This window comes from Dromiciops gliroides, chromosome 6, assembly GCF_019393635.1.
Source record: "Dromiciops gliroides isolate mDroGli1 chromosome 6, mDroGli1.pri, whole genome shotgun sequence".
NCBI lineage: Eukaryota > Metazoa > Chordata > Mammalia > Microbiotheria > Microbiotheriidae > Dromiciops > Dromiciops gliroides.
The window spans coordinates 98,501,432-98,520,718 of NC_057866.1; the positions used below are offsets into that span (position 1 = coordinate 98,501,432).

Consider the following 19,287-nt stretch of genomic DNA (forward strand, 5'->3'; position numbering starts at 1 on the left):
CCAGGGCCATTCTAAAAGAAAACAGAAAGCAGGCATATCAAAATAGCAGTCACCTCCAAGAGATGGCCTCCAAGTACCAGTCTTTCTTTGTTGAGGCCTTTGCTGTGAGGATTGTATAAAATAATCACTGTTTCACAGAACAAACTGATAGGCAGAAAGAAAGAGTGCAGAAGAATGGGGGGCTTAACACTGATAAAAGCAAGGAAATTCAGTCTGCTTTCAATATATTTTTACTCTATCAATCCTCTCTTTTCTTATAAGCAAAAAAACTTAAGAAGAGCTGAAAATTCTCACAAGTCCATGTTCTTCAAGCTTGATAAAATTTACAAAACCTAATATTGCAAAAAACATTAACCAGGCCAAATCTAATCTTTTTCATTTCTTTCAGGTACAATGTATACAGTATCTGGCAACACACACATACACAATGAATACCAGATACACTATTCAAGAACAGACTACACATCTTAAAAACCAATGTAACACTTACCTTGCTAGATACGTTTTAATGTTACTTGGTCACTGGTTTAAAAAAAATGTTTCTTTTGAATAGCTTTAAATTAAAAATAACTGATCTAAGTCACCATGCCAACCTTTAAAATGAAATTGTAATCAATTCCAGTGAATGCTAACTAGTGCCAAGGTGGCTGCCTGTCAAGGAGGATCATTCATGGCTAAGTTCTAAATAAATGACTGAGACCCTACAAGTCCGCCAGGCCACAGATGTCTCAGAATGGTGAAGGTTTCATATTTCATTTGCTTTTCCCCTTCTCTGCAGAACGAAAGAATTCTGCTTACCCCATTTTATTAAAAAGCAACAGAAATCAGCATGCGTTTATATCATCTGCTCTTTTCTGGAAATCAAAACCAAGTTATAGCCTGAGAGACAATCTGAGGAGCATTTTGCACAGGGAACAAAAGCAAGAGCCAGGAAGGAGAACCCAATGACTTCCAGGGTCCCTGCTCCAAACACATCTTGAGCATGGATATCTATATAAACTACCAGGTATATAAAGAAGGGAGGGGGGAGTGGTGTGGGGGAAGAGAGAGAGAGAGAGAGAGAGAGAGAGAGAGAGAGGGAGGGAGGGAGGGAGGAATATGATTTCCCCCAGCAGCAGTATCATACCAATTTAATTCACTAATCTAATCATGTGTCACAGCAGCATAGGCTGAGATACTGCAGCTTAAGAGAAAAAAAAAAAAGGCAGAAACCTGGAGGGGAAAAAAACACAAAAAAACCCTAACCCAGTAAGCTACACTAATACAGCATCACTTCTTGATCAGCAATTCTTATAGGCAAGAGTCAAGATCCTTCTCCAGCTATGCAGATAGAAGTCTTCTGAATTGCTACTATGACCCACTACTGCTTTTAAATAGATGAAGAGATAGATGTACATAATAATTGTGGAAACCTAGTTCAAGCATCCCTTCTACAGAATCCCCTCCCAGAAGGATGCTTGCTTAAAGAAAAAAAGAATTAGTGAACATCCCAGAAGACACAGGCACTTTGGGGTGTCCATATCAAACAGGTTTTTATTCCCCCTCCTATTTTCTTTTCACTGTAAATTCCTTCAACAACCATGACTGAAACCACCCCTGCTGTTTATGATAAACAGGCCTCAAAATTGAAATCCCCCAGTCGAAGCATTGCTTTCCTCTTCCTCACACAGAGAAAAAGAAAGGGTCACCAGGCTCTGGGAAGTATTAGAGCGACATATTTTGCTTCTGACTACAAACATCTCTCCCTGGTCACAGAAAGGAAACTAGTCCTTCAAGTCTGCCTGATGTGGATGGGACAAAAACCTATCCAAGGTGCCATTCTTGGGCCATAGGGATGTCAGATAGTGTACCACTATCGAAAACCTGCTAAGCTATTGGCTAAGGACAAGTGTCCATTTTCAAAATCCAGATATAGAACAGCTCCCAGTATACTCCAAGAAAGCAAAGTACTGTATTTGGGGCTTTTGCGCCAAGCCAGATGGGAATGCAAAGAATTCCATCATCTAACTCAGTGAGTCAAGTCTAATGAACAAGAGATAGAAGCATGACGTAAGCCAATGAAGCTTAGGTAATTCCCACCTTCATTTTGTCAGGCATTTCTGGCGCAAGCATAAACATCCATAGAGAGTTTTTAAAATGCATTTGGTGGGGGGGACCACAAATATAGTGGCATCATTTTTGTATTTCCAAGAAACAAATCATTTGAAGAGAGAGAGAGAGAGAGAGAGAGAGAGAGAGAGAGAGAGAGAGAAAGAGAAAGAGACATTTCCAGTGTTTAAAAGGCAAAACATTAAAGCTCCAAACTAAAGGTCCTAGCTTTTAAAAACTTGGGTCGTATTTCCCAAACCAAAGCCATACTTCAGCTTCTCTACAAGATGATGACTGGCATCTCAGACGCTCAGAGATTTGAGCTCTGATTTTCCACTGGAAGAGTAGAGATCAATGAACTCAAGCCACAAGTGTTCCAATAACCAGACAAACAAGGCTAAGTTCAATGGTATCTGCAACTTCAGCCTGTCCTTCCTTAGTTCTCAAGAGCCTAGCTTCACATCCAGGGCTGGCCTTAGACACATTATTAGCATGCTAATTTCACATGAGGAGAGCATCCCCAGCCTGCCATGCTAGCTCCAGCATTCAGCCTGGCAGGGATACTGAATGCCCAGGGTATACCTGTCTCAGACACTCCTGAGCCTATGAAAATCTCTCCTGAGGAAAGGCCTAATCAGATGCAAATTCACTTTGTTTAGGTCCGATCTGTGAGCTGTGCATTTAGGGGCTATAGGAAACATTAATCATTGGAAACTGTAATTTTTGTTATCAGTCTAACACTAATCAAAAGGGAAACCTGTCACTACCGCTGACCTGTGAAACGTCCCAATTATACTCTTCGGAAATGACAGGAGCACTTAACTTCCTCACTGAGTAAATGACGACGATCAATCAAGTCTGAATAACAATGAGCCACGGAGCTGAAAATTATTTTTTGTATAGAATCTACCCAGGAATTTATGAAAGGTGAAAAGCAACCCAAGGTTTTAGGGGCATTATGGCTCCCAGCTAGTGCAGTGCATATCAAACACTAAACAGAATTTATGTGTTTTAATTTTCTAAAAGGTAGATGTGGACTTGGTGCTACAATGCATAACATATAATGCCAGATTTTAAATATGGGGGTCATTTTCATAAAATATTATGCTTATTGTTTGCACCCTTGAATTTCAGTGGGGACTTTGATTAAATTTCTATTTTCTGGAAAATATTTAACTGCTTAGCTAACTAGAAGGAATTAAGCCTTCTTTTCCTCATTGGAAATGTTTATTTTGGGGGCTAAATCAGAAATCTGGGCCTCCTTTTTATTCTGGAATAGAAACTGATGAGGTTGGGTTCCCATCCCCATATCTATAAATAGTTATGTTCATTAAGTCATTTTAAAAAAATACAGATGCACAACTGATTATCTTCTCTATAGCAATTCAATTCCCCTTCTCCTAAAAGGGTATTTGTTCAGGGCCTCAGTTGTCCTCTTCTGCTCTTCCTCAAGAGCTAAACACACATTTTTTCTCTTCATTTTCTTTAACAAGTTAAAAGTAAGGCAACATATTCAATCTAAATTAATCTGGAATTGAGAGTGTTCACTACTTCTGTTCAAAAGACTCAAATTATAAATCTTATCTTCCCCAAGTTAAATATCTAACCATCCCATACAACTGTAATACATAAATTATGCTTTCATATAAAATACAATTTAATTATAACTCAAGGAAAGATGGCCATTATCTTTGTTAATAACGGTGGTGAATAAGAACTCAGTGGTGAGTTCTGGCCTCTCTTTGATGTGCAAACTAAACATTTTATATAAACTTTGCAACCCAGAGAGGCAAAGTGGGATAACAGAGACCCATTGGAGAGAGGGGATAGAAGAGAATCAGTAAAAAAAAAATCCCTACTTGACCATTCTTTAAACATTTCATTCTTAAGACAACAAATAAATGGCTCAAGAGGATCACATGATTTAGAGCAATGGTTCTCAAAATACGGTCTGAGGACCCCTGAAAGTCCTTGAGACTCATTGAGTCCCCAAGGTCCAAACTACTTTCACAAAAATACTAAGACATTATTTACCTATTAAAATACTCCCCCTTTCCCAACTACAAATCTGTATAAGGTCAGATTTTCTTCACATACACCAACCAAAACAACATATCACAATGGATCGAATGCAGAAGTCGATATGAGAATCTAACTGTAGCCAAACATTGAAGAGATTGGCAAAAATATGTAAAGCAATGCCACTCTTCTTACTAAACTTGGTTTTGGAAAACAGTTATTTTCCATAAAAAGGTTATGTTACCATGTAATTAGTTTATTGTTATTTTTAACTAATTAATAAATATTGTAAATGTACATTTTAATTTCCAATATGGTAAATATTGATAGATAAAAGCCACATAAACAAAACTCTTTAGGGTCCTAAATAATCTTTAAAAGAATCCTAAAACCAAAAAGTTTGAGAACTGTTGATTTATGGCATTTAGGATTGTTTGTAGAGATCTTAGCTGAAACTCTTCATTTTACAGATAGTGAAACTGAGGCCCAGAGAAGTGAAAGGAACCCTCCAGAGGCACTCGGCTAGTGAGTGGCAGGGCCAGTATTTGAAGTCAGGTGTCCCAACTCCAAGTCCAGTAGTCTTTTCACTGTACCTGAAGGTTGTTATAGGATAGGAAGCTTTCAGTTTGAGGCTCAAATCCAGTTGCAGACACTGGTGAGGAGGGACCTCACTAAAAAACACCCAGAAATACAAAATGACTAATATGGTCCTATTTTACATAATTGCACATGTATAACCTATACCTGATTGCTTACCACCTCAGGGAGGGAGGAGGAAGGGGAGGAAAAGAGGGATAGTAGCTAGAACTCAAAACTTTAAAAATGTTTATTAAAAAACAAACAACAACAACAAATACCCAGACGTGTTCCACAGGTCGCATAGGCCTTGGCTAGATAGGCCAAAAGAGAAAGCCTATATCTAATGGAAATGACCTTCAGAACAATCTTCTAAGAATTAAGCCTTGTGAAGAGCAGTTTCCCCTAGAGCAAGATGCTTTCAAATCACCTGAGAGCTGAGTTCTCAAATCATGATTCAAAAAGATAAATAAATAAAACTCTTTAAAAATAAAACCGCAACCATCTTTCCGTCACTCTATCCTCCCTATCTACTCCCCGCAAAAATATGTTTGAAGAAAATGAAATCCTTCATGTTTTATTCTGCACTGTCATTTCTGGGGAAGAATGAGGAAGACAGAGGAATCCTCAGGAACAGGTTGGTGTGGTTTTAATCTGTGAGGGAATACCCAAGAAGTGCTGACAGAAGCTTTCTCTGGCCAATCAGATGCTTCCCCTCCTCATGACTGTTTAGTAAAAAGGAACCACACAAGACAGAGTACAAAACTGTGATGGGATTTCCTCCTCCTCCTTGTCTGTTGTTTTTATTTTATTTTATTTTAAGTGTTTGAATAGAGCCAAGACTGACTATCTCTCATTAAAGTCAAACACACAATTAATGGTGATGGCTCTCAGTCACCCAAAATTAAATCGACACCAACCAAGCACAAACAAGGCCGCACACAGATTTAACTCACAAGGGAGAGATGAAGAAGTGTCCTTGTTTCTTGCCCTGGTTTTATACAAATTGATTCTTACCCACAGTTAAAAGGATTTAGAAAAATGAGCCCCTGCAATCATAATTAAACAAGCAATAAAGCTGCGAAAATATACAATGCAATCAGTTTACAGAACTCGATGCAGTGAGAACGCTAATTATTTGAGAGGGAAAGAGAGAGAAGGAGCAGAGGCAGTACAGAAAGGAGCCATATCTACTGACTGGAGCCACCCGCTGGGTGGAAACTACAGCTGGGACCATTAAATAAATTTTGTACGGTCTAATTAACTTGCTTCGCAATCTCAATTACTTTTCACCCAAGAAATCACTTTTGTTCAGTTTTATGTGTGTCTGTTTCCCTTTTTTAAAAAAAATGATGTAAGGCATCCTCAGACAAGTGAACTCTAAACTTCATTTGTCTTTCAGCCGGCTTGATGGCTATGCATTTAAAAACCCATTCTATCTTATAAACTAAAAATTAAATGTACTCAGCTGTGATGGTCGCCATTGCATCTGCTATTTATATGCTAATACCCTCCCTGGAAGATCTTGCAAATTATTCCACCATGCCAATATCTCATGTGCATCTACTCAGAGCCAACTAAACATTTTTTTTTTCTAGAGGACAGAAGATTTTGGCCAAGGGACTATAATACTTAGCACAGTGGAACCCATTTAAAGAGGCAGCTAGATGTTAGGTGAAGATATTTTTGTATAAAATAAAAATATGAATAGAATTGCAGTCAGGTCTTTTTAAATGAGCAGGGCTTGAGCTTTAGAAATCCAATTATTTCCATTACCTGAGTACAAATCTTTTAAAACAAAAACCTACAAAGAGATGCATTTTACAGAAAAATACCTTCTCTGTTAACATACTCTAAACAGAGTGGGGAAAAAAGATTTCTATGTTAATATTGAAAAATTTTGAAATTACAGGTGGCAATAGCTTCCCCCCCTCCCCTTCATGAATGATGATACTATTCCAAACTAAATTAGAAACAAGATTTTAAACAAAAACCAAGGGCAAAAGGGTCTTTTTATCTACCAAGGAAAAACCTTTATTTGTATTATTTCAACAAAAAACATAGGGACATTCTAGAATCTCCCTTTTGTACAACTTCCTATTGCTCAGGTGTTAGGAAGCTATTTCCAAGAGCAGCTGATAGATAGGTGGGCACCTAGGGGGCCTTGAAGTTAGTACCTTCACAGTCTAAGCTTGTTAAATTAAATAGAATTAAAAGGTACTACAGTAGAAAGGGCACTGGATCCAGAGTTAGTAGATCTGGGTTCAAATCCCTTTTTTGATATTTAGTAGCTGTATAAGCTTGGGAAGGTTATTCCATCTATCTGGGTCTCAACTTCATCTGAAAAACAAGGGTGCTGAATAAGAGTATGGGTTCTAAATCTGGGGTCCTGTGGATAGATTTCAGGAAGTCCATGAACTTGGTTGGATAAGAAAAAAAAATTTACATCTTCATTTTCACTAAACTCTAACTGAAATTTAGCATTTCTATCAATTACAATTTAAAAAAAAAACATTATTCGGGGGTCAGATTGTAATCCAAGCTAACAGGGAGGCTGAGGCTGACAAGATCTCTTGAGCTTGAGAGTTTTGAGCTACAGTGGGCTAAGCCTATCAGGTGTCTACACAAGGTTTGATATTAATATAATCGGTCTCCAGGAAGAGGAGGTCATCAGGTTGCCTAAAGAAGGGCAGACTGGTTCCAAGTCAGAAAATAAGGTCACAGTTCTCATGCTAATTAGAGTGGGAGTGAGCCCATGAGTAACCCCTGCCCTTCTAGCCTGGGCAAGAGAGGAAGACCCAGAGTCAAAAACCAAAACAAAACATTCTGAGGAGTCCACAGGATTCACTACACTTCTAAAGAGGTCCATCACACACACACACACACACACACACACACACACACACACACACACACACACACACACACACACACACACACACACACACACAGAGTTAAGAACCCCTGGACCAGATGGTGTCCTTCTTCTAGCTCTAAATCTTTGATCACTATTATTAACCCTCTGGTCTAAAATAAAGTGAAGTACAATAATATTGGGTCAATGACTTACAGAGGTGTCAAACTCACCGACAGCCTAAGGGCCACAAACTACCCACAAAATTCTTAAGTGTGGCCCAAACAAGATTACAATAGAATTGGGAAACGTTTAACAAAATAAATAAAAAACATAATACAACATAAATAATGTCAATTTGTTATTTTATAAGGATCTGACACCACTGATTACAATATCTCAATACTCAATGCTGCTAATAGCCAAAAAGGCTAAATGTAGCCACCCACCTTAATCTTTTCTGTTTTCAGGTAAATATAAAAGTAATACTACAAGTTGAGTAGTCCATGATTGCTGTGACTAAAAAAAAATCAATCCCCTGGTGACCAATAGCCTGGGAATGAGCCACATGATCCTTAGCTACACTGACCTTCAGGTCAGAGACATACAGTTACAGTCTGTCCACTATTGGCATAGCCTTTGAAAACCCAAGGTCACCTTCCACCTATAGTGAGGTGTCTTAAGAGGACTCCAGTCTAGTTACAAGAGTCATTCTAGTAGGCCTATAAAGACACAGTCTTTAAAAAAAGTGGGGGGTGGGGTGGGGAACAGCTAGGTGGCACAGTGGATAAAGCACTGGCCCTGGATTCAGGAAGCCCTGAGTTCAAATCTAACTCAGACACTTGACGATTACTAGCTGTGTGACCCTGGGCAAGTCACAACCCTCGTTGCCCCACAAAAAAAAAAAAAGAATATGAAGCAATATGGCAAAGTATAAAGTCCACTGGGCTCAGAGTGGGAAGGGCTGGGTGTGAGGGCCACTCTAGTCACATCCTTGCTTTAAGAACAGTCTCCTCATCTGTAAAATGGGGAGAAGAATACTTGCCCTAATTACCTCAGGATTCTGGTGAGAATTAAATGAGATAATGGATATGAAGATACTACATAAATATGGGCTATTATAATTCAGTTGATCTGTTATCTAGTTTTATAAACACGAATTAGCACAATCTTGTAAGATTCTATGTAGGAAATACAGTTTATTTTGCTAAGTAATTTGCTTACAAAGTGTGTCTTGTGTAGTGGCTACAGAACTAGTTACTGCTGAACACTGAACAGTCTCAAAGCATTGGTACATGAGAAAAATAGGCCAAGTTATCACTTGGGTTAGTTGAACTTTACATAAAACTAACATCATATTCAATGGAGTGTGTAATAGTTTCTTAGTTAGAGCAACCTAAGATCTCAAAATCTAATAACTCTTATTCCCCTCCCTCCAAGTGTTACAGCTCCCCACAGTCAGCTAACTTTGGGTTATGTTGTTCAATGTACAGGGAAAAAAAAAAAACAATGTCAAGGGACTCTGGTTCATGCTGCTAAATTATTTTAAATGAAAATTTTACATTGAAGATATTTGCACACATGTATTGTGGGAAGGAGAATGCCTGTCTTGCATCAGTGTGTCTTATCAAACACACCTGCTCACATGAATAAAACCACTGCCAAGCGTGTCATTGGAAGTGCTTAATGCAGGCTTTTTGATTTTGATGATGATAAGGATGTTCTTCAAATAAAACGGCACTTACTAAGGATAATCAACACTAACACTCAAGAGCCAGTGGGCGTACAACTCAATGGATTTATTTTTAACTTTGTGATTTTAATAGTTATTTTCTCTGGTCCTTAACCTTCCTTTGTTCAACCTTTCATTTATCTGATGTCTATCAATAATAAGAACTCTAGTCCCTTGGATTTACATAGAGCTTTGAGACCTACAAATCACTTTAATTACAACAATCCTGGAAATTTGGTATTAGGAAAATTGTCATCTCAGTTTTACAGATAAGGAAACCAAGGCCCAGAGAAGGTAACCTGCTCATGGCTACACAGGGGGGAGAGAGTTGGAGCCAAGATTTGAATTCATCTCTGATGACTTCCAAGTCAAATTTCTTTCCAGTACACTGGGATGCTTTCTTTGTGTAAGGTACTGTCCTAGGTACCATGGCAGGTGCTAACAGGAATATGAAGTATGGGCCCAAGAGCCTACAGTTTTGTAGGACAGACAAAAAATATACATGAAAAGTTCAAAAGCAATACAAAGAAATGTATGATATGAGCCCCAAAAGGGATAAGTTTAAATGTGTTATATTCCATCTTACCCATATATTTCCTTTTTCTGGACATGTTAGCCACAGAAAGCCAAGAATACAACCACACCTTCCAAAAAAGAAAAAAAAACAACCTTTTTTTCTTAGACCCTAACAAACACGTGTATTTTACACGTGTTGTTGTTTGTTGTTGAGTCATTTCAGTAATGCTCAACTCTTTGTGATTCCCATTTGGGGTTTCCTTTGGCAGAGATACTGGAGTAGTTTACCCTTTCCTTCTTGAACTCATTTTGCAGATGAGGAAATTGAGGCAACAGGGTTAAGTGACTTGCCCAGGGTCACATAGCTAGTAAGTGTCTGCGTCCAGATTAGAACTCAGAAAGTTAAGTCTTCCTAATTTGAGGCATGGCACTCTATCCACTCTACCACCTAGCTGCTCTAACCTTACACATAGTAGGTACTTAATAAATCTTCATTTGTTGTTGTCGTTCTAACTAAATTTCAGTAAAACTGTGATCTCACTTAACTAAGTCATTCTGTAAGATTATCCCAGTGAGCAGGTTGCCAACCTGACCCATCCACTAACTGGCACACACCACACCTGGTGGAATACATTTAGCAAGGAAAACATGTTTAAACACAACACTATATTCTTTTCTTCCTTCACCCCATATTTCATTTTCTTACCTTCACTGGTCTAGAGAGAGGGCAAAGTGACGATAAAAAAACAAAAATACATATTGATTTCAAATGGATTAGTTTCTACTTCTATGAATGACTTAATATATTTCCACAGTCAAATTTTTTATTGCTACATCAACCCCACATTTGACAGTCTTTTCCAATTAAATAAAATAATTTTAAAGTTCAAAAAAACTATTACTGCTACTATAAAATGGACTGATACTTAAAATGAATTTTTTTTAACTTATTGACTGTAAGGATACTCAACTATTACCAATTGCACAACATAAACTAATTGGTAACCATAACTGCATAATTAAGTGGCATTTTAGAAGTTTTCAAAGGAATATTATAATTATAACTGAGAGACCAGCCATGGATTACATCTTTTCAAAGTTGCAAATAGAAAATTATTTGGCCAAGACTAAGTTTGGATCCCTATTTGTTTATTTATGCCACACAGCCTGCCTGCTTTCCAAAGGACTTGATCTTTCTGGACTCATTTTCCCCCATCTGTAATGTAAGGGGCTAAATTAAAGGATCTCTAAGGTCCTTTCCAGTTCCAACATGCTATGATTCTATGCCTTAAGGTGATTACTAAGGAACACATAGTAAAAAGTACAGAAACTGAACTATATATCTCTCTAACAAGTCCAACGACAACAAAAAAGAAAGGCTATTACCCAAGAACTAATGCCAATGCAAAAGAAAAAATTAAGACAAAGATTAAAATCTCATTTGTCTCCATCTATATCATGCTGTAAATAAAAAGAGGGTGTTCACAAATGCCTATGTGCTCTAAAATAATATAATGAAGGGGCAGCTAGATGGCGCAGTGGATAGAGCACCAGCCCTGGATTCAGGAGTACCTGAGTTCAAATCCGGCCTCAGACACTTAATACTTACTAGCTGTGTGACCCTGGGCAAGTCGCTTAACCCCAATTGCCTCACTTAAAAAAAAAATAATATAATGAATAAAAATGTATAAAGAGGTGTTTCTCTTCAGTCTTGAATTGTTTTGGTACCCATTACATAGAAGTTGATATGGTCTTTTATATATTTGTCAAAAGTTTTAAAACATTTAAATTACACATTATTAAATTAGTGTTTAAAGCTAAGTCTGTTCTATAGACAGAGTTAACGATGCCATTCCCATGTTAAATGAGGAAACACTTGAGCAAATGACTTAAACCACTCTGTAAATTTTATTTGAAAATTAATCAAGAACTCATTCATAATTTTTAATTAAAACAGCTATAATTAACATGAACATTCATTAACATTAGCCCACATCTGCCCTCTGTACACACCATTTCAGATGCTTGAGCATTATCTGGTCCAGATCTTTTTCTACTTAAATGGCTGCAATGCAGGACTCCATCATTTACCACCATTCTCTGTCACAATGTAAGCTATACCCAAGTCACATGATAAAATGGGGCACACTCACCTATGCTTGGAATTCCCAACCAACTAGGTGAATTACCTCAAGCACACATTTGCTCTCCTTCTATCTCTCAGGTCCATAAGGGCTGACCTGAGCAAAAGAGCTTGGATTTCAGATCCAATCCCTATTTTTATCAGCTTGTCAGAAAGCATCTGGAAAAGAGTCACTCATATGACAAAAGAGGGGGAATTTTTCCACTAACCATCAGTTCTAGTACCAACCAAACCAAAATAAGTCTAACCTGACAGACAACTTTGACCAAGGAGCACTCAAAGGCCATGAAACCATTTTCTAACTAAATCCTCTAACACTTCATTTCAGTCTCTCTTGACAAGTTCTAAAACTAATAACCCAAGATAAGTGACCTTAGTCACTGTGTTAACCTATTCAAGTCACTGAGGCTGGGTTTAAAGAGAAAGAGGGAACTAAGATCTAAGTGTCTGTTGAATGAACAGATCCAGCTGTTTCAATTTGCCATGAGTCATCTACAGAGTCACAGGAGCATTGAGGATGCCTATCTCCTTACTCAAAGAGTCATCTCGATACACCATGGGCCTGATCACACCTGCTATACACCAATTCCATCATGCATAAGGAGCCTCAATCTCAGCGCACTCAGAAAACTGTGCTAATACAACTCCTTTAACCAGAGAAGCAAGTTAGCATGTTCCAAAAAGTTAGGCTTAATATGATGATGAGTCACATCACATCCAATAGCTAACCTATCAACAGATATAAAATAGCAGGCAAGCAGGTGGAAAAGAATTGGGGGGGGGGGGCAGGACAGGACAATGAGGGTTAAGTGACTTGCCCAGGGTCACACAGCTAGTAAGTGTCAAGTGTCTGAGGTCAGATTTGAACTCAGGTCCTCCTGAATCCAGGGATGGTATTTTATCCACAGTGCCACCTAGCCGCCCTAAAAAGAAATTTTCTAACTTTTAGTTAGACTTTTGGCAAATTTTGTGTTTGTGAAGAAATGGTAAAGTTCAGTCTCAAAAGCTGGAAGGGACGTCCAAAGTCCGCTAAGTCCTCCCTGAATACGAAGCACCCCCCCATACACGTCGTCTCTCGTGAGTGGTGCTTTGTCTTTAGCCAAACGTTTAAGTTCTTTTACTAGCAATGTAGGTAGCATTAAAAAAAAACAAAAAGGACTTAGATATAGAGTAGGAAAAAATATTAGAATTTCAGATCCTTCTTTATCTGCACATTGACCAAGATTTTATTCGTTTCCATCACCAATTAATTTATAACTGATTTATATGATTATATATAATTTCAATGTAATAGGATAGAGTCTAGGCCAGAAAGAAAAGGATAAAACTGTTTCAAAAAAGGGAATGGTAATAGATTCATAAGGGATGGAGCCAAGATGGTGGAGCTTCCTGAAGGCACCATCATCTTGGCATTTCTCATCGTGCCTAGCTCAGGGCCATGCATACAGCAGGTACTAAATGCAGCAAAGGCTGCTCTTCCTAGAGCATTGCCCTTTGAAGTATCTGACTTCAAAGGGATCTTCTGGGTTACAGGGGCTCAATCCACATTTGTCCATCTCTGCCTGAGAAAGCAAGTTACCCCCAATAAAGCAGCCTTGCTGAGAAATCAAAATGGCTGCTCTGATGATGACCACTTGGATCAGAGAAGTACATTTATTCCCAAGCAACTCAGGCCATTTTGAAAGCTTTCCAGAGGCAGGAACAAAACAGTTTGCATTTGGCTGACTTCTAAAGGCAAATCAACTGGAATTTAACATTGTTAATGGAAAAGGCTTCATTTAGACTACCCTCAATCTTAACTTTCTCAAAAGCCTGATATAGCTGCTCCTCTAGGGTTATTTACAGTAACAAGAAATGGCTTCCAACACAGCCTCACTTCAAAAAACAGCATACAAATCTGAATTTATTATTCTTATTCTAATTACCAATTACTATAATTACTTATTGCTACAACTCTGTCTACTTAGACTGACAGAACCATTCATAACATGTTAGAGCTGGAAGGAACCTTAGAATTAACTTAGCCTAGTCTCATTATTTTATTTTACATGTGGGGAAACTGAGGCAGATTAGGTAAGTGATTTGATCAAGGTTACAAAGTTCATTAGCAGCATAGTTGAGGCTAGAATTCAGGTATCCTGAGTCCCCATCTATGGTTTCTTCATGGTCCCATTAATGAGTTTATAAGAGAACCACTTTCAATTTTTAAATGGCCCTAGAAACATACTTTTCCAAACAACAGTAAACAGGGTGCTTTCCCGAGCTGGGTACTACAGTGTGAGCCAAAGTCACAAAGGGGTCTGATGTTTTAATAACTTTTTGAAAATTATTTTTATTTATTTCCTCTGTGTGTGTGTGTGTGTGTGTGTATACCATATATGATGCTATGGTATTGTAAATTAAAACAAAAAATAAAGGAGTTATTAAATATTGAAACCCCTATGTGACTTTTGGCCCATCCTATATAAATACTAGCTTTTATGCCATGCTTTGAAGGTGTGCAACACAATTAACACATGCTGGCTCATTTGATTCTCTCAACAACCCTGTGAGATAGGTTCAATTGTTATGCCCATTTTACATGTGGGAGAACTGAAACTGAGAAAAGGTAAAGGACTTGCTGAGGGTTACACAGCTAATATCTGAGGCAGGATCTGAACCCAGACCTTCCTGTCACAAGTCCAGCACTCTATCCCTGTGCCACCTAGCTGTCTCATAGAACAAATACTGGATTCGAACAATGGATAAAGCATTGGCCCTGGATTCAGGAGGACTTGAGTTCAAATCCAGCCCCAGACACTTGACACACTTACTACCTGTGTGACCCTGGGCAAGTCACTTAACCCTCATTGCCCTGCAAAAAAAAAAAAGAAAAAAAAAAAGAATACTGGATTCAGATTCAAAGAACCTTCTTTTGAATGGAGGCTCTGCTACTTACCACCTCTGTGACCTCGCAATGTCTAACTGGCAATCACAACCTCTCTGGGCCTCACTTTCCTGAGCTCTCAAATAAAATGAAAAAGTTGGGCTGGATGATCTCTGAAGTCTTTCCCAGCTTTTCCATTTTTCACAAAGTTCAACCCCAAGAGTATAAATGAGTAGGGACGTGTGGCTACCTCCAAAATGAAGGGCATGGGGCAGCTAGATGGCGCAGTGGATGGAGCACCGGCCCTGGAGTCAGGAGTACCTGAGTTCAAATCCGGCCTCAGACACTTAACACTTAACTAGCTGTGTGACCCTGGGCAAGTCACTTAGCCCCAATTGCCTCACTAAAAAAATAAATAAATAAATAAAAATAAAAATAAAAAACAAAATGAAGGGCATTTTTGGATGGAACTGCCTTCTCACCCTAGGAGATACCTCTACCCCTTTGGCCTTCTCAGCCAGGAAGGCCTTTCCAGCCCCAGAACCACCTTCCAGAACCTCCACTTTGAGGAAGGGCCCAGGTCAGCATCCTTCATTCTGTTCTGCTTCAAACTCTCAAGTTCACTAACACAGACCACGATGAGTAACTTCTTCGCCCCCTCCACTTTTCACCTCCCTTTTCTGTGTTATCTTCCTCCATTAGAATGTAAGCTCCTTGAGGACAGGGACTAGTTTTCTTTTTCCCTGTATTTGTAGTCTCGGCACTCAGCACAGGGCCTAACACATAGTAATCACTTAACGAATGCTTGTTAACTTGACACGGAAATGTTTTCACTTGTTTCAAATTCTTACAAGAATGTTCAAGGTTTGGTTTCTTGTTTTTGTTCTTGTTTTATTTTAAAGCTTTCTTACAGGGTATCTAAGCATGTATAGCAGGTTATATTTTTTTTCATGTAATCTGCTAAGTTGCAAAAATAAAAGCACACCTGCATTACAGGTAGGCAAAAAGGTAGGGAGAGAAGGGAAGAAGCCTAGCGCCCAGTATGTGCCAAGCACTGTGCTAAATACTTTCAAAATGTTATCTCATTTGATCCTCACAACAACCCTGAGACAGGTGTTATTATCACCCTCATTTTACAGTTGAGGAAACTGAGGCTAAGTGACCTGCACAGGCTCAGCTGGCTTTTCTGAGACAGCCAAAAGAAAAACACTCCACGAATGTCTAAAGTAACATTTAACTTCCCAGTCTTTAGCTACAAAAATGCATCTCAGTCAAACATCACCAAAAAAGTTCATTGAAAAGGCTGACCTCACATTTCCCCACGAAGCAAAGTCTTATGGAATTTTAATAAACCCTAACAGAAATATGCTTTGTAATATTTTAAAGCATAATCATTAAACAGAGTCTTTGACCAGGCTAATTTTTATGACAGCAGTTGTATTCTCAATATTAGGCTATAAATTTCCATGGAAATACAAAAGGTGTGGATTCCCAACATTTGGAGAAAGCCATGAAGGAAAAGGAGCATGCAGTAAGTACTCCCTCTGCTGGCCCTCTCTGGTCATTTTACACATGGGAGGAAAAAAGGATGGAACGTCTTACAAGTAAAACAAATGAAAAATTTAGCTGACTTTTCACTTTTGTATCACAACAGAATTTTTTTTTCTATCAAGGATATTTGTGGAGAAACCCTGTCCCAGACCTCAATGAATGACTGTCTAGAACCAAATAGAAAATCTTGACCTTGTTGTTTTTCTCCTATAAATATGTGTGCATGTGTACATTTTTTTTCCCTTATCAAGCATAAGAAAGCTCAAGTTACAAGTAGAGGATGAATTGAGAATTTAGGCAGCACAGTAAATGGAACGAAAGCAAACTTTGAATGAGGACACTTGGGCCAAGATTCTCTGTTCCCTTGTGGTACCACCTCAATCCAGAACAAAGGAAGAAAGTATTTGGCATTGAGTTGACAACAAATGGTGCCCACAGAGCTTCTCTGTCCTATGATTTAATGTATTAGTTTGATCTCAAAACACTCAACAGACTCTTGCTGCTGCTGCTAAGGCTGTTTTGGTTTTTCCTTAAATAAAGGGACCCCAAATTAATTCTCCCATTCCTGAGAAAGTCCCCAGAGCCTCCAGGCCTCGGCCTGGAATCCACAGGCTAGAATGTTGGGTTGATTGTTTGGCTTATCTTAAAAACCAGCATGGTAGGGGCGGCTAGGTGGCTCGGTGGATAAAGCACCGGCCCTGGATTCAGGAGGACCTGAGTTCAAACTTGGCCTCAAACACTTGACACTTACTAGCTGTGTGACCCTGGGCAAGTCACTTAACCCCCATTACCCTGCAAAAACAAAAACAAAAACAAAAAAAAACCCAGCATGGCATACTAGCAAGTGGGCAGCCAGCAGAGTCAGGGGTCTGGGGTTAGAAGCCCAGCAGCAACACTTACTAATAACCCCGTGACCCTGGCCAAATTACTTACCCTCTCCAAGCCTCAGTTTCCTCATCTGTAAAGACAGGGATAATAATAACTTATATCATCACCTTCAAAGGGTTGTTGTAATGAAAGTAATTTGCAAACCGGCAGCCTTATAGCAATAGGAGCTGTCAGTTTTCAAACAACAGCACTCTGATACTCACAAAGAACAAACCTGTATTTTAAAAATTCTTTCCCTCATTTATAGATGACCTTATTTTCTTTCTAAGTCTAGGACTAAAAAATAGCAAAGTCATGCTTGTGATGAGCACAACATTTCGAAGTTTCCCTCTGACTTCCTATTGAGTAAGCCTTGAAGGTTAAATGGCACAGTATTAATGGGATCCTTCATTTCTCTATCTTCCTGTTACCATTACAGAGGCATGAAAACAAGGGCAGTTTGTTCCCAAAGATCCATAAATTCTTTACATCAAAAAGAGCTGAGTGTAGGTGAATAAGGCAACCACCCTGAAGCCCTTTCATATATACACATTGAGCCTTCTTCAGAAGTCTGGATCAATAGGAGCAACATAGTACAGTGGAAAGAGTGCTGGCTCTGGAGTCAGAGGAACTGGGTTCAAATGTTGTCTCTGGTGCTTATTACTTTGGACCAGTCACACTTTCCTTGGCATGACCTTTAAACACTGAGAAATCTGGCCTTTTTAATTAGGGTTTATTGATATACCAGTGGCCATCAAAACCCCAAAATCTGATGTTCAAAGGCTGAGTGTACATCAGTGTCATTTTCAAGTGTGGTCATTTTCTAGTTTAGATTTAGGGACATTTTACAATGGCTTTGAATTTGGATGACATATTTATATACATAGATACATATAAGGGGCAGCTAGGTGGCGTAGTGGATAGAGCACCGGCCCTGGAATCAGGAGGACCTGAGTACAAATCCGGCCTCAGACACTTAACAACTACTAACTGTGTGACCCTGGGAAAGTCACTTAACCCCAGTTGCCTCACTAAAAAACCAAACAAATAAATAAAAAATACATATATACACACATAAACACATACATACATACATATAGAGATAGTTATGTGTTTGTGTGTGCTTGTGTACATGAATCACAGGATCAGGATTCAGAGCTAGTAGAGATTTTAGAAGTCCCCAAGTAGTCTAACCCCTTTGACCACTGTGGAAACTTGGGCCCAGAAAGGAGAAATGATTACTACAAGGCAATAATCGGCAGAGAAAAGACTTGAACCCAAGTCTTCTGACTCTAAACCCAAAGCTCTTTCCACTGTACTGAGAAGAAATAGTCTGTGCTGAGTGTTCCTTGTAAAGCCCATGGGCTCAGTGCTGCTCAGTGACTTGGACTAAGTCTTTCCTCCTCTGATGGATATTCTCCACCTTTGTTCCTATTCCTCCTTCTGACCACTGACAAGCTTCCTCAGGAAAGCTAGCTGGATCAGGTTGCAGTGTCTAGGGAATAGCTTTTCTCTATGTGAAGTTACATGTCCCATTCAGGAATTAAACCCAGAATAACATCCTGAATTAAAAAGCAAGCCTTCAGGATCCTGGGAGATGATTGTACACTGGTAAGGGAACTAACTTAGAGACAAGAAACAAACTGTAAACTGTGAGGGTCCCTTCCCCAACCAGGTTCAGTGGTAGTATCGGTCTTATTTCACATTTATGAAAATTATCTCACAGATAAAATGTACGTTGAAACTACTCTTCCAAGGGGGATATGTGGGATGTGGCAAGGACCAAGTGATTAGAAAAGAAACAGAAAACCAAATCATATAACCCAGTATGCCACTGGGGAAAACAAATGATAAGATGTGGTACCAACAGAGCTGCAGCTTAAACTGAAAATCCATGAAGAAATGACTGTGTCTAACCTCTTGGCTAACAAGATTTGGTCATGACTCAGATATCTCAGATATATCATATTCAATTTTTAAAAATTATATGGTGGGGCAGCTAGGTGGTGCAGTGGATAAAGCACCGGCCCTGGATTCAGGAGTACCTGAATTCAAATCCAGCCTCAGACACTTGA

General features: G+C 38.9%; 1 protein-coding gene across 1 annotated transcript in view; it reads right to left on the reverse strand.

The window, feature by feature from the left end:
* UVSSA (UV stimulated scaffold protein A) overlaps nt 1-19,287 on the reverse strand; it is a 110,711-nt gene that overhangs the window by 58,691 nt on the left and 32,733 nt on the right.